Below are 14,840 nucleotides of genomic sequence, written 5' to 3'. Positions count from 1 at the left end.
GTTTCGCCTAACAGCAGGCCTGCGAAGACCCGTTGTCTCACATACTCCCAGACTTTGCACAATGTCTGTGTGAGAAGGCTCAATGTGGGAAACACATACTTGCGTTGGCCCCGGGGCCAGCTGTAAGCCAGTGTGTCCGTGCCGAGGGTGCCCTCGGTCAGGGAGTAAAACCACTGGCTACAAGACTACAATAAAAGACTACAACAAAAACTATAAACTTGCTAAATATATGCAAAGCTTAAGAAAATATATTTTCACATGTAAAATATTTTTAAGCATTTAAATGCCAATTAATTGACAACTACCATCAAGATGCCCGATGAAGGCCATCAGACTGAAACGTTGCTAATAGAACGTTTTTGATATATTCTGCAAGTATCGATAGTGTGCAGGATTTCCTTTAACTTTTAATTAATAATACATTTCCTTTCTTGAAATAAATTTTGTGTGAATGCATAAGGTATTTTGTGGCTCATTCCTGGGATTCAGTGCCTTTTGTGTCCCCAGTAAAGATCATGATATTACTGCCTTAAAATGGTGAACAACATCAATTGTAACACCACGTTGGTTAAAAAAAAATAATTTAAAACATTTTACAGTATGTTTGAACCACCACATATCACCACTTTTTCTCTGTCCCCATTTCATGATAAATACAACACTTACTATACATGATTTTTTCAATGTTTTTTTACATTGTTGGGTATATCAGTAATGAATTATTAAAGGATTAGTTCACTTCAAAATTAACATTTCCTGATATTTTACTCACCACCATCTCATCCAAGATATATCATATTCATATCTTTCTTCAGTCAAAAAGAAATTCAGTTTTTTGAGGAAAACATTCCAGGATTTTTCTTCACATAATGGTTTTCAATTGCAACCAAAATGTTGAAGGTCCAAATCAATGCAGTTTCAAAGAAAGGGCTTCTGAGGCTCTGCACGAAAAAAAAAAAAAAAAATTATATATATATATATATATATATATATATATATATATATATATATATATATATATATATATATATATATATATATATATAAGGAGCTCTTTTCCAAAACGCTATAAATCCATTTCAATAGTTTTCAGGAAAATAGTTTTTTTTACCTAGACCCACACATTTTGTGAATATTCAATTTATCCTGTTAAAATGTTTTTTTGGCTCAGTCTGAACATGTTGAACGATGATTATTAAATCAAACAACAATATTGTTGATGATAAATTCAAAGTTAATAAAAAAAAAATTCAAAACGCTATAAATCCATTAATTTTTTTTCAAAACGCTATAAATCCATTCATTTTTTTCAAAACGCTATAAATCCATCATTTTTTTTATTTATTTATGGTTTGTCTTTTTAAAAAAAAAAACAACAGCAAGAGAACATGCAACATATAATCAGGGACTCATAAATTAATATAAATTATTGATAATAATGATAACAATATTCAATAAGTTATTTGGTAATACATATTCAATATAAATATAAAACATATAATATACATCTAAATATAAAACATAATACACATAAAAATACAGTCATTTTTAGTAAAGTGTAAAACCTGTAACAAATAGGACCAACATGTCCACTACATATGCATGAAAAAAAACTAATTATTATATTCAATATTCAACAATGCATTTAATAGTGCATACAGTAAAGTGTCTAACCTGTAAAACAGTAGGACCATTGTCTGCTATACATTTTTTTAAATCACATAGTGTGTGTTAATGAGATGTGCTTTGAGTGTGTGAGAGGACAGAGAGTGTGTGTGTGTCTGTGTGTGTGTGTGTGTGAGAGTGAGCGTGAATGAATGCGAGTGTGTGTGTGTGAGTGAGTGTATGCGTGTGTGAGTGAATGCGAGTGTGTGTGTGTGTATGCGTGTGTGTGTGTGAGTGAATGCGAGTGTGTGTATGCGTGCGAATGCTAGCGTGCTTATGGTCCTGGACTTTCGGACGCTTCCTTGTCACTTGCGTGATGTCCATGAGATGAAGTATGGCGTGATCCTGGTCAACCTTGTTTGGTTTTTCATACAAATAATTTAAATGTATCCTCAGATCGTCCGGCGACAGCCTCTCGGCCTGACAGAAACCTTTGGCAGCAGCTTTGTGTTGATATCCCACTGTTGTTATCAACGCGCTACCTGAGTGAGGAAACTTCTTTTTTTGTTGTTTTTTGTGATTTTCTTTGTCCAGTCGGCGTTTTCTACCCCCAGGTGTAGGTCTCACTTGCTCATCAAGGCCATCAAAAGTGTTATCAGAGTTTAAAGCAATCATTTTTATGAATGAATGAACGAACGTAAACAAACAGCTGTTCAGAGTGCAGCCCTGTTGGATTACGTAGTACGCTCATCGAATTCTGATTCGTTGAGAGGATATATCGTGTTTAGGCTAAAAATAGGTTCGGCGTTTATCGCGCTTTGGAAAGAAACTGCATCTTGCAGTACCTTTTAAACAAGGAAATATAGCGATTTGGCATGAAATGTTGATGGAGCATTGAATAGGTTCAGTACACAGCAAAATGACATGATAAACTAATTTTTTTTTTAAATGGTGTTTATCGCGTTTTGGAAAAGAGCTCTTCATATATATATTATAATATTTTTTTTTAAATCTAAATAGCTCATCTTGCGCTGCTCTGCGACGTGCTAATGATTGTGCAATCACGTCGAAAACGTCACACTAGATATAGGCTGAAGTACCGCTCCACCTGGGTGTGAACATCTCCGAGGATCTGTGTGTAGTCCGAGGATCTGACCTGGACTACACACATCCAGACACAGGTGATAAAAGCCAGGCAAAGACTGTACCACCTGCGCCAGCTGAGGAAATTCAGGGTTTCACCAGCCATCCTGAAAACTTTCTATCGAGGGGCGATAGAAAGTGTCCTGACTCAGTGCATCACAGCGTGGTACGGGAACAGCACCAGTCACGATTGCAAAGCCCTGCAAAGAGTGGTGCGCTTATCCGAGCGCATCTCAGGCTCAGCTCTCCCGTCTCTGCAGGACATCTACACCAAACGCTGCAGAGGTAGAGCTACTAAAATCATCAGAGACATAAATCACCCTGCAAACTCTCACTTCACCCTGCTGCCATCTGGTAAGCGCTTCCGTAGCCTGATGGCAAAGACTGAAAGACTCAGGAGGAGTTTCTTCCCCCAGGCCATCAGACTCCTGAACTCAGTCACGTGACCTCACTTCACCCCGCACACGCATAAACATCCAGTTTAAACATTAACATCCACATACTGCCATTGCACTGCACTTTACTTTCCTATTGTTACTGCGTAACAACCTGTAATAAACCTTGCACATTATACTTCTTTATATATACATATATATATATTTATGTTAACCACTTATTTCTAAGTCTACAGTTTATCTCACTTATCATATCCACTTATTTTTTTATATTTTTATATTTTAATTTTTATATTTTAATTTTTATCTTATTTCCTATTTTTATCTTTTACTTGATTTATTTATAATTCTACTTATGTTAATACTTTTTATTCTAATTTTATTCTATTTCTATTTTAATTTCTTGTAACTGTTATTTGCACTGTCCATGGAGCGGACCTGTTTACATTTCACTGCCAGTTGTATATTGTGTATATAACTGTGTATGTGACAAATAAAACTCTTGAATCTTGAATCTTGAAATCTTGAAATCCAAGCGACCGTGCGAGGACTAATACAAACTCCCTTTACCAAAAAACACTCCATCTTCAACTTCAAAAACATTGTTGTTTTACCTTTTTTTTTTGCTAAAGGATGTTTGTATTAGTCTTGTAAACACGGGGGCGGTACTTCTGCCCACGTCTAATGTAACGTTTTAACGTTTTCAATGTGATTGCGCAATCACTAGCATGTCGCAGAGCAGCGCAAGATGAGCAATTTAGGTTAAAAAAAAGAAAAGAATATATATATATATATATATATATATATATATATATATATATATATATATATATATATATATATGTATACATATATATATATATATATATATATATATATATATATATATATATATATATATATATATATATATATATATATATATATATATATATATATATATATATATATATATATATATATATATTATTTTTTTTATAATTTATTTTTTTAATGGCCGATCGTTTGGCTAGATAAGACCCTATTCCATGTCTGGGATCGTGCAGAGCCTCTGAAGCCCTTCCTTTGAAAGTGCATTGATTTGAACCTTGAACATTTTGGTTGCAATTGAAAACCATTATGTGAAGAAAAATCCTGGAATGTTTTCCTCAAAAAAAAAGAATTTCTTTTTGACTGAATTACATGAACATCTTGGATGAGATGGGGGTGAGGAACATATCAGGGCATTTTCATTTTGAAGTGAACTAATCCTTGTAATGTATTTTAACAATTATAATCAAGGTTTTTAGCTTGCCCCTCAATTTTTTGTCCATCCTGTTATTTTTGACTACTTTCCCTTTAAATGAAAAATGGACAAATTGAATGACATCATATCATAAAGCAGTCATCACTTCTTTGGAGGGAAACAACTTGGGCCAGTGAGTGAGATCCTCAATTATTTGAACTGTCAATTTTATATTTCAAATTTGATGTGGTCAACCTTAGTATATCCACCCTTTTAAGGGAAATATGACAAAGGTTAGTAGAAAAATCATATTTTTAAAATGAAATTTTAATGCAATTCTTTATTAGATAAACCTTCTATGTAAACCTTCTTGTTGTAAAGCCTAGTGTGTTGGTTCTGTTTCATGGTCATGTGTCATGTTGTCTTGTTTCCTGGTTTGTCATGTGATTCCATTGTGCCCTCATGTGTTCATGTCATGTTGTTATTGGTTGATTTAGTCATGTGGGTTCTCAGTTCAGTTCTGTCATTGGTTCACAGGTGTCTTGATTGTTCACAGGTGTGTCTTGTTAGTCATTAGTCTCTTAAGCCCTCATATGTGTCTTTGTCTAGCTTTGTTATATGTAACCCGCTGATGGTGAGTGACTGTTCATGCAGTGCCACCGCTCCCATTACACACATCACGTGCTGCGCGTAGGGCACCAAGTGCTCATGGGGGCACCACAAGAAAATGCTCTCTCTACCCCCCCCCCCCCGCGGGCATCATAACGTAATCGCGCATAGGGCATCAAAACGGCCAGCGGCGGTACTGTGTCAAGTCAAGTCATAATTCATTTTTTGTATATGTTCATGTTTATCATTAAACTGCACTTGGGTTCATCTACACTTGCCTCCAGTGGATCCCTTCATTACACTTGTTTTTGCTCAGTCAGGATGCAGTGGCTGATTTTAGATCAGAATGTCCACTCTGTTATATCATTGGACACTGAGATAAAAGTAATTTATGATTAAAGTAGAAGAAGTGTATCCAGTTCAAAATAAAGCTGTAACTGCTAGTACTTGAGCGATATAAAATCATCCGTCCATTTTGTCCTCCCTGCTATTATTTTACCCACCCTGTTAACATTAGTTTTTCCACCCTGTTATTATCAGTTTGTCCACCCGTTATTATCAATTTGTCCACCCTGTTATTATCAGTTTGTCCACCCTTTCACTGCATGAAAAGTGGGATTTTCGTCAGTATGTGGCACTGTAGATTGACGTGAAACTTCAGGTTTACGACTGTGCACGGCAATTTGCAGGCAACACCGAAAACTGCCGTAAATTGTCTGAAATTGACGTAGGCCTTGCTAGGCAGTTGTCCCCCCATGACCCCCCCTCCCCTTAATTCTAGGGGAGGCTTTATCATGTAAATGAACATGCTGTGAGCTACACAAATGCAAATCAGAGTAGCAGCAGGGGGAGTTTTATCTAGGTTCTGAATTTTTTTAACTAAAACATTTTAAGTTAAATGTACTCGTTTTAGTTCACATTACTACATTTTTAGGGCAACCAGTTTTTTAAGTAGATTCAACTTGTCCGGGCTAACATAGTAGATTAATTACTCTGTCATTAGCAATAACCAATGTTATGTAAAACAAAATACACAAAAAATAAAAAGTTACGGTGTTATGCCTATATGTAATTGAAGCACTTTTGCCACACCCATTAACTTAAATAAAGTGAAAATAAATATAATAGGTTTTTCTGGAGCTGGTGGTCTGAAACCTCAATGAGGTTGAAGAATATAGGAATAAATTAAGCCCCTCTGTGGACTGATTTCCGGACTCTAGTAATTCTCTATCTCTCTCTCTCACACACACACACACACACACACACACACACACACACACACACACACACACACACACACACACACACACACACACACACACACACACACACACACACACACACACACACACACACACACACACACACACACATGTTTGTTTTTGTGAAATGTGAGGACATTCCATAGGCGTAATGGTTTTTATACCGTACAAACCATATTTTCTATCCCCTTACACTGACCCTAAACCTGCCCATCACACACACACACACACACACACACACACACACACACACACACACACACACACACACACACACACACACACACACACACACACACACACACACACACACACACACACACACACACACACTGCCCCTGCCCCTAAACCTAACCCTCACAGGAGACTGTGCAGTTCACTTTCTGTGAAAAAAACCTCATTCTGTGATTTATAAGCATTTTGAAAAGTGAGGACATGGGGAACGTCCTCATATTTCACCCTCTTTTTGTAATACCCATGTCATTATACACATTTGTGTCCTGATATTTCACGAAAACATGCCCACACACACACACACACACACACACACACACACACACACACACACACACACACACACACACACACACACACACACACACACACACACCTGTGCAGGCAGACACACACACACACACACGCACCCCCACACACACACACGCACACACACAGCCAAAATACATCAATATTTTTTTTTTTTATTCACCTCTTAACATTCTTTTGTTTAATTTTCTTGTTAATTTAATACATTTCTTAAAATCAGTTTGTTGTTAGACTCCCTTCTTTGTAAACTGTCATAAACGGACTATATCAAGACAATCAATCCTAATCCCATCAAATTTGTGAGCGAGAACTGTAGTCTGTACATGCATGTGGTACTAAATACATTTTCCATTCTGTCCAGGAAAATGTATTAATACAGAGTTTTTTCATGAATTCTGGAAAACATCCTTATAACAATGACCTCGCATGTGATTGGAGGAGCCCGACGAGCTTCTCACCCTCGTCCAATCACGTGCGAGGTCATGGCCTTGACGCGTACAAAACTTGAAGACAAGCTTTAAACAGACGTGTTTTGGACTCTTTTTTTTATACATTTCCTGTGTTTTTGCTGCTTTGCTTTTTCGTGATCAACAATGACAGGACGCCGTCTCGCCTTCAGCTCCCCTTCAACTCCTCTGCATGGAAGCGGCCAACTTTTTCAACTAATTTTCAGCTGTCTGGCGTCTTCACAACTCTGAGGCAAACTGCAGGCGCTATGAACCAGAGCATGGGTAATGTAACGTTACGATTTAAAGAATATGCTTTTATTCAGCTGTATAAGAAAATGGATGCGTTAATAGATCCGAGCTTAAAACTGCACATTTTGTTTAAACAGACTATCCTCGCCTCATAACGAAGCCGTGAGCTCTTATCTGCTTGGAGAGATTTCCGCGAGTCCAGATTTAACCGCTGAACACGACGACATTGTGTGTAAGTAACTTCTAATGTGTTTCTCATTCCTTGTTTAATTTTACTGTGACTGTTTTTATTAATACCAGTCTCATGTAATTGTTTTCCAGCTGCCTGTAAGACGTATTATGAATTGACACGCCGGAGCTTCAGATACAAACAACCTGAACTTACATCGCAGGCGGAAACTGCGAAGTTTAGCTCGGAGTCGATCAAGAAGAAAAAGGGTAAGATTTATTATATTAGATCCGTTTTTTGTCAATGTGAGTATTTTTCAGGTTGCTTATTGTCTTTATGGATTGTATTATAGTTGCTGGAAGCGAGAGTGTGCTGGCTGAGGATGAGATGGACATTTGGAAGTCCGCGACCATTGACCTCATGTCTGATGAGGAAGACGGCATTGTTGACGGGGTGTCTGGATGGATTGTGCGGCCTCCGCCCTCTCGGAGCTCTCCGAACTCTGTGCCACTTTGCAATCCAGATTAGAGGCGATACCGAAATACAGGGCAACTCACCATATACGCCTGTGTTCCCGAGTGTGTTGGGCGCTTCTTTTTGACGTTTTTGGAGGACAACACGAGACATTACTGCTGCACTGTACATAGTTGTGTGTTTGACAATAAAGCTCTTTCTTTGAATAAACAGCTGTGTGTTTATAAATGAAGCTCTTTCTTTGAATAAACAGCTGTGTGTTTATAAATGAAGCTCTTTCTTTGAATAAACGGCACGGTCTGGGCAAACTTTCCCATATATTCCTTGATGCTATGAATAGTGTAGTTCATAGCACAATAACATTAATATAAAACATAAATTATTACAACATAAATTATATATGTATTATTTTTATTATTGGGGTTTACATTTATAATGAGCCAGGGGGACCAATAATGATTGAATTGCAGTGATCTGCCAACCAATCACGAGGGATTTTTCTTTTTTAAATGTAGTGGCTTCAGCCAATGCTGAGTGAGTAAATTCAAGTCTGGCCGTTGACTCTCTGGTTTCGCTGCTATTCATATGCTAATTAGAGGCGTCGCACCTCCGCGCGGTCTCTCAGCGGGGGCTCTCCACCTACGTCATGGTTCGTTTACGACAATTTGTGGCACAGACGAACGCGACGTTCGCTGCCTCTAAATTGTCGAAAACTGCCGAAAATTAGGGAGATTTCCGGGAGTCTACAGGCGTTTACGGGGTCGAAAATCCCACTTTTCATGCAGTATTTATTATCAGTTTGTCCACCCTGGTTTTTTTTTTACAATAATTTCATAAAAATCAGCAAAAAAGCATACTGATAATTCAGTGACAATAAAAAAAATCAGAGTATCAATAATGCAGTAAAAAGTAAACAACAATATTTTTATTGATCTGGGATTATGTGTCCTGTCATTAACTTCTTATAGTACAATGTTCATTAATGCAGTTTTGATGTTCAAGAACTATTTTACTAAACTGTATATTTATACAGTACATACAACCAAAATATGACCATGATTGTTACATTTATTAACCCTAAACACCCGATATATGAATGTTACTGTGTTGACTACTGAGAATACTTCACTGAGGACTCTCTTTCTCTGTCTGCAACTATAAGCACTAAACTCTGATACATAAAACAGAGAAATACACAGTTGTGTTATGAGCTATTTATGAAGATAATGGCAAATGTCTGATCCAAGTGCGATATTTAGCAAAAACAAAAGAAGATCTTGCTACACTACCAGACAACTATATAATGAAAATCACAACAAGGATATATATATATATATATATATATATATATATATATATATATATATATATATATATATATATATATATATATATATATATATATATATATATATATATATAAGATATATAAAGATATAAATGTTACGTTAATTTTGTTTAAGCACTATTTAACCCTCTGATGCATTATGTCTACTACTGGCAGGTTTTTAAAAGCTTTTTTAAACATTTCAGTTTGTGATGTTACATCCTTACTCATAAATCTATATCACTGTTCTCTTGTTTCTGTATTTATGTATGTATGACAAGATCAAATCAAAATAGCTAATGAAAGTGGTGATTCATCAAGTATTTGCAATATAATTGAAATGTAATAATCTCAAAATACTTAATTTCTTGGGAAAAATTGAAGAAAAATAGCTTAATTTTATATTGAAAAAAATATGCAGTACATATATATTCTGTATATCTATCAACAAGCTATTTGTTTTTCAAATAACGATGTTAACATAATTTTTGGGAGAGAAAACATTAATCTTTGTCATTTTATATTATATATTATTTATTAACCCCCCCCCCTCCAGAAATATAGGATAATTATTTTTCCTATAAAATCTAAATACATAATTTTAGTGAGCGAAAAGCTTAATGTTGATATTTATTGAATTATTAAATGACATTGCTTTTCCTTTTCTTGCCTGATGTAATCACTCATGTTTCTGAGGGTTAATAAAAACGGCATCTTGCAGTGACTGTATGAAAAACTGACATGCATGAATGATGAACATAATGAAGCTCAGTCGCACCAGAGATCTGCATCAGGAATCTAGAAATGAAAATCACAGAGCTTCAGGTCTTCCTCATCATTAACCACATCATCACGGAGGGATTTTACTGTGTTTCTCCTGGACTGACTCAAGACTCACCGCCTTCGACTTGTCTTCTTCCTGAGGTGTTTGAGACCAGATCAGCGTCATATTGGTGATTCCTCTCACAGCCAGCGCTGACGTCAGCTGGAGTGAACACTTGTTAATATCATATTGATGCATCAGAACAGGATAAGAGACTCACGTCACGCTCTCACCTCTTCAAGCACTTTCTCCATTACTGTTGGGTCAGTCAGATTGGAGCTGGAGTTAAACGCTAGCTTCACAAACGATCGTCTTAAATGATCTAAAGAAACTAAAACATTCAAAAATAACAGCATCAAACACACTGTTTCAGACACACATACCAAATTGTCACTGTGATTACTTTATTATTGTATCTGAAAACTAAAATAAAAACTAACATAGACTAACTGGGGGGGGGGGGGGGGGGGGGGGGGTTAAATGGTCACAAAATTAGTTTTAGTTGTAATATACACACTAGTTCTGAGACATATAGGCCTACCAGTTAACATATTAGCTTTGGAAAAAATTAAGAAATTAAAACAATGATAAGTGAAACCTAATGAATAATAAGGTACAACGGGGCTAAAGGCGCCTTTATGTACCTCTAAACCACTGGATGGCACAAAAGCGCCTCAGCACTTTCCAAAACATCAATTTTTCAAGATGCACGTGGAAATTTGTCTAATCCTTGATGCGATTGCCGACAGCAAAGCAAAGTTGCTTCTGTGCTAAACTGATCTAATATTTTATGTTTTTAAAATGTTGTAGATTTAAGTAGCAAATAAGAATCGCTAAAATTATTAACTGTATTTTGAGACAAAGATCTTGTTAATGATTTCCAGTGTTGTTCAAGCTAACTAAAGCAAGTTTTTCAATAACGGAAGAATATGTAAAAGTATGTTATTTGGGGTAAAAGGCACATGTGGCAAGCAGCGAGGCAGAGGGACCGTGAGAGCGGGACAAGGCCGGTCGTGAGTGATAATGAGTGCCAGCCGCACGCCGCACCGCAATTCTTTCAGAATCTTTACTTTTTAAAATAATTTTGTTTCTGTATTTAAAAAAAAAAAAATTAATTAACATTTTAATGACAGTACATTTATTGAACATAAATCTATTATTTTATCAAAATAAACAGAAAATATAGTGCAAACTTTTCTAAAGTGATTGTATAAACTTAGGCATTATTAAAAACATATTATTTTAGCTAAAGTATTTGTCTTTTGCCCTGTGTGTCTGTGGGCTAAAAGGCCCCCCCTCGCCACCTCAGACATTTATACAATTTTTAAACATAATAAACCACTTTTATGATTTATTTTCGCACAAAAATATTTGATACAAACATATACACTATATTGCCAAAAGTATTGGGACACGCCTCCAAATCACTGAATTCAGGTGTTCAATCACTTCATGGCCACAGGTGTATAAATCAAGCACTAGCCATGTAGACGCTTCTACAAACATTTGTGAAAGAATGGGCCGCTCTCAAGAGCTCAGAGAACTCAAGCGTGGTACCGTGATCGGTTGCCACCTGTGCAATAAGTCCATTCGGGAAATTTTCTCACTACTAAATATTCCACGCTCAACTGTTAGTGGTGTTATAACAAAGTGGAAGCAATTGGGAACAACAGCAACTCAGCCATGAAGTGAAATCACAGAGCGGGGTCAGCGCATGCTGAGGGTCACAGAAGTCGGCAACTTTCTGCAGAGTCAAGAGCTCCAGACCTCCAAACTTCTGTGGCCTTCAGATGAGCTCAAGAACAGTGTGTAGAGCTTCATGGAATGGGTTTCCATCGCCGAGCTGCTCATCCAAGCCTTACATCACCAAGTGCAATGCAAAGCGTGGGATGCAGTGGGGTAAAGCGCGCCGCCACTGGACTCTAGAGCAGTGGAGACATGTTCTCTGGAGTGGCCAATCACGCTTCTCTGTCTGCCAATCCCATGGCCGAGTCTGGGTTTGGTGGTTGCCAGGAGAACGGTACTTGCCTGACTGCATTGTGCCAAGTGTAAAGTTTGGTGGATGGGGGATTATGGGGTGGGGGTTGTTTTTCAGGGGTTGGGCTTGGCCCCTTAGTTCCAGTGAAAGGAACTCTTAATGCTTCACCAAGACATTTTGGACAATTTCATGCTCCCTACTTTGTGGGAACAGTTTGGGGATGGCCACGAGTTTGGTGTGGAGGAACTTGAGTCATGACCTCAACCCGATAGAACACCTTTGGGATGAATTAGAGTGGAGACTGCGAGCCAGGCCTCCTCGTCCAACATCAGTGCCTGACCTCACAAATGCGCTTCTAGAAGAATGGTCTATTTCCCATAAACACACTCCTAAACCTTGTGGAAAGCTTTCCCAGAAGAGTTGAAGCTGTTAGAGCTCCAAACTCCATATATATATATATACGTGTATATATCCATTAAACCCTACGGATTAAGAATGGGATGGCATTAAAGTAAAGGCAGGCATCCCAAAACTTTTGGCAATATAGTGTATTTTTTCTGCAATCATACACTACGGGACTAGTGAAAAGCTAATTTTTCTTAAGTTTTGTCTTTAGTCCAGTTGTACCGTATTATGACTATTTTAACACAATTGTATTTGTCTACAAATGTCGAGCATCTATGCAGGAACCTTTATAACAATAAGTTGTAATGATTCTCGAACACTGACGTGACCTACAGTTGTATCGGCACAGAAAACAGGTTATTTGGAGTTTTGTGTGAGGATCACCTGTCTCGTATACTTCCACCTCACACAGCTTGAGGACGGTCAACGATCCATGAACGAGGACGTTTACGTACTGTCCCTCCATATCACCGCAGGAGTAGGTGACGCTGCTGGTGGTTGAATCAACTGAGATCACGGCACATCTGCAGGACCACACATGCATGTTCAACCAGTCTTTTACTTTACATTATGTACATTAAATTCCCCCTGTAGTCAATCATTTTATCCCTTAAAACTAATCTTTAAATAAGAAACATTACATATTTAAAAAAAAAATTCCCCTTTGAAACAAATTATTCATGCCTTAAAGTAGCTTGAAAGTAACACCCTTGCTTCAGCTAGTATTAGGCGTGTGCGATATTGATAAAAAATAGTATCTCAATATTTTCTGGGATTTTCTCGCTAACGATAATTAGACCATAATTTGCTGAGTGTGTTTATTGTGTTGCCAGGTTTAGGACTGCTGTGGACAGAGACTCCTAAAGTTTTTGATATTCTTATTCTGAGCGATGGTCATTCACAACACTGACAGGAATATTTTCCAATCATTTAGATTTTTTTTTTTTTATCTTTTATGGGTATTTCGAACAGTATACCCTCAATCTAGCCCTGAGGATACTGGATGATCCATTTTGATGCATGAGTTTTCCCCTCTGCCCTCTGGACGTAGATTCAGAATGCCCCGGACTAAAACCAAACGTGCCATTATATCTTTTGTGCCAAGGAGCATACAGTTACTGAACAAATCAAGCCCAGGCACATAGATATTTTAAATGTGCACCTTTTACCATTTATTATTTACTTAATTTTATGCATTTTTAGCTACTGGACTGATGCGCTGTCATTACTGTATTGATCTTGTTGTTGTTGATGTCAATGTTCTGTATTTACGTCCTCAATGCGGTTAGATGTTTGTTGTGTCTTTTCTTTTACTATTTATCAATTGTTATTTATTGTTGTTTGTGCTTAAATGTTCAATGTGGCTCCACTGAGTGCAAGACAAATTCCCCTCGGGGCAATAAAGGTTCATTCATTCATCATTCATCATTCATCATATTTCTACCTTTATAAGCCCATCTTTTTTACCTAATTAAATGTATGCATCATTTTTTGTGTCAAATTCTACATTTAATCAGGAATTTTCCTGAGGCCACCGGGTGGCGGTCGCCCCGTGTGTGAGGGCCCTTTCATTGTTGCTTGCAGCTTTAATTAGAATTGAATTTACAATTATATTTAAAGCTGCAAGCAGCAACGAAAGGGCCCTCGCACACGGGCCTACGGCCAACCAGTGGTCTCAGGAAAACAGCGAATAGTGAGCGACATGCATTTAAGCGGGTAAATATAGGAGAAAAATAGCAACGTCATTTTGATGTGCCACTCTTCCTGCTGCCAGCAGGTGGCACTATGACTAACTGAATATTGGCATGTAGATGTCTTACGGCCAGGACTCTTATCAAGCATGTGAAGTTTGCGGCGGATCGAACATTGTATGCCTGACTTACAACAACTTGTTGCAAAACATTAAATTTTTTCAGGCCGCCATAGACACGCCCTTCAGCGAAAACTCAAGATCTATGCAATGTAACGTTGCCAAGGCCTTTAGTTAGACCGCTTAAATATGATGTTGATCTGATTAAATCTTAGTTTGTTAAAGTACAACATCTGGAAATGGCAATAACTAAACATTTTACAGAGAAAATTCTAAATATCTGACTTCCTGTTGAGTTTTCAGATTTAGCTCCCAGGGACTTGTTTTGTGGGTATGTTTAATGTAGCTCAGAGGGACACAAATTAATTACACAT

The sequence above is a fragment of the Gobio gobio genome (assembly GCF_949357685.1).
Source record: "Gobio gobio genome assembly, chromosome: 2".
Classification (NCBI taxonomy): domain Eukaryota; kingdom Metazoa; phylum Chordata; class Actinopteri; order Cypriniformes; family Gobionidae; genus Gobio; species Gobio gobio.
Note: the sequence above shows the minus strand (reverse complement) of the source record.